Genomic DNA, 3,196 nt, shown 5'->3' with positions numbered 1-3,196 from the left:
CCTGTGGCAGGACGGGGAAACTGTAATCTATTCCTCTTGGAGCGCTAGTGGTGATTTGTAATGTTTCTATAATTCATTTTTTCCCCTAAAATGCAGAGTATGTGATTTTTATTCAGGATGAATTATACATGTTTGGTGTTCTTCTGCTATGTCTCAGGATTAAAGCTGGATAAGACCAAACGATGGCTTCCTCTTTCTTTCAGTTTAACTCTATACAATAGCTCTTTAGTCAAAAATAGAAACATGTACTCTGCATTTAAAAGACAAGCTGGGAGTGAATATCGGGTTTGCGTTACAGTTTTACATCACTTGTCAGTGTTTATTTCTGTCTTATTTATAAGAAGTGCTGTTGGTGCAAATGAAGGTGCTGTCGAGATTGAGCTTCTTCTTCCTCTGAGGTCTCTGGGAAACCATATGTTCTCCTTCAGTTGACACAGACAACCCAACACTTTGCGGTCCTCCCCTCTGCCCTGATAATTAAAGGGAAAGTTCACCCAAAAATGTAAATGCTGTCAACAATTACTCACAATCATAATATTCCAAATGTGTGAATTTCTTTCTTCTTTAAAACACTTTAAAGATTTTTAGTTTTATTTATTTTTTTGTCTCGTCTTGTCCAAACTATGCGAGTCAATGGGATCAAATGTTGTTTTAAACCCAGCTGTGCAACTGATTTTCAGTACTGGTCTTATATTTGAATATATGTAAAAAATGTAGTTTATTTCTGTGACGGCAAAGCTGAATGTTCAGTATCATTACTCCAGTCTTCAGTGTCACATGATCTTTCAGAAATCATTCTAATATTTGCTGCTTAAGAAACATTTCTTATTATTAATGTTGAAAATAGTTGTAATGCTTAATACTGTATATATTTCTGGAAGCTGACACAATTTCAGGATTCTTAGATGAATATATATATATATATATATATATATATATATATATATATATATATATATATATATATATATATAGCATTTATTTCCTTTGAACATTCTAAATTTTTTTACCGTCACTTTTGATTCATTTAATTCATCCTTGAATAAAAAATATTAATTTGAATTTAATTTAATTTTAATTTAATAAATTAACAAATATTAATACATTTTAAAAAACTTTATGGATGACAAACATTTGGTGTATCTTAACTTTTAAACTCAAAATGTTAAATAGTTTATGTTCTCTATTTGTCAGAGCTGTGGCTTAGCGGTTTCTATATGTGGTGCTCTTGTGAGAAGCATAGGTTTGGATCTGGGAATTGCGACGTGTCCTGCTTCAGTTTTCTCTACGTTCAATAAATTTCCATCTCTCCTCTACTGCCTTTGTCTATAAAAATAGCTAAAAATATCACACAGAATTCTCTGTATTCTGTTTTTATCACTTAATCTGAGTCTCTCACACAACAACACCACTTTGAAATATTATAAGTTTTAGTCCTCCTCACTGGCCTTTTTCACACATTCTCAGCTGAATATAAGGCTCTTGTGCCAGTTTGTTTTTTGTTCCATGTTTACAGATTTCTGAGGGCCATTAGATGTCTAGAGTTGTTAGTGTAAGGTAAAACCATGACCTCAACTAACATCACTGCCCTGCTTACACACAGCCCGAGGTTAACCTATGGCTTACAACTCTCTGTGGTCTAGAAGCTAAACTTAGCCTCCACAATCCATTGATTTCACCCCTAAAAGCTTTCCAAATATTTGTAGAACTATCACCGGCGTTTTGCAGTTGCTAAGTAGAGCGAAGGCAGAGCAAGATGTGCATATAGCTATGTATAAAACATCTCTGACTGACTTTTTTTTTCAGTATCTTCTGGTCGCAAATGTTTGGTCACTTTGGGAACCTTGACCTGTTTCATCTTTCCCTCTGGTGGGGTTTATTAGCCACATGTAGGTTCCTTTGGTGGTACTGATGTGTTTTGTGGAAGCTAGTTGATTCACACATCACACAAACAGGTCAGTACTAAATGTCATATTGAGTTATAATTACTAAGTTATCCAAATGTTAAGGTCTTGAGGGACATAAAAGGCTGTTTGTTTCTTAGTGTATTTTTTCTTGAAGTAAGTGCTTTGATCTTTAATAGACCACACATACAGCAACCATCTCGACTTGGTTCACTTGCTGATCGAAATCCAAATGGGTCATCATTTAATGTATTTGAACCTTTTTTAATGTGTTTTATTTAATATATTTATATACATTTTATAAGAACTAATTTTACATATATAGATGTATAACAAATACAGAAAATAATATGTGAAATATTTATATTTTATAGATTTTTAAATGTTTATACAGTATTTTCTGTTTATTATACATTTATATTTTAGATAATTTCCTTTTATTTTTATACATAGTATTTTCATAGAATTATTATATTCTATTATATATAAAACATACATTTACGTTAATTTTTTTAATGTTTGTTTCTTATGTATTATTATATTATTGTAGTTTATGTATATTCATTTACAGAACTTTTCTCACACACAATACAGAAATCGTGTTTGACTTGCAAGAGACACTCTAACACATAAACCCCTGTTTGCTTGGGTGATTCATCAGCAATATAGTGAATTTATATACAAACCTGGCTAGATAAATGTGTTGTGGTAGATGATCTCTGGGTTACTGGTACTAATGATTATCAGGTTTTCTGGGCTGAGTGAAGTAGAGTGAGAGTGTATTTTAGGCAGAGCCCAACAGGTGAGCTAGATTTTTCAAAAGCCTCAGATGAAGTGGATTTGTCTCAAGAGGATCCACTTCAAAGAACACCAGCAGACTTTATGAAAGACTAATGTGCATGCATTGGCTCCGAGACGTCAACAGACAGGAAGTGATTTTGCGGTTTACCTTCAAACTGGATTCCTCAGTAAACATTTTCAGTTTGTTCTGGATTCACTGAAATGCTTAAAGCAGTAGTTCAGTCAGAAATGAAAATCTGTCATTGTTTACTCATCTTTATATTGCTTAAAACCCTTGTGAAATTCTCTGCTTACCACAGAATGAAGAATATCGAAACTTCTGGTTTTCCATGCAATGAAAGCATATAGTGGTAATTCCAAGCTTAAAAAAAAAAAAGCGCACAATAAAATTCCTGGATCATTCCTGGCAGGTGGAATGATCTTCCCAACCCTATCTGGTATGCTGAATCCCCCCCCCCCCCAAAAAAAACTCTTTATTTATTCCTTCCTTT

The sequence above is a fragment of the Carassius auratus genome, chromosome 12 (assembly GCF_003368295.1).
Source record: "Carassius auratus strain Wakin chromosome 12, ASM336829v1, whole genome shotgun sequence".
Lineage (NCBI taxonomy): Eukaryota > Metazoa > Chordata > Actinopteri > Cypriniformes > Cyprinidae > Carassius > Carassius auratus.
This window is presented reverse-complemented; position numbering follows the sequence as displayed.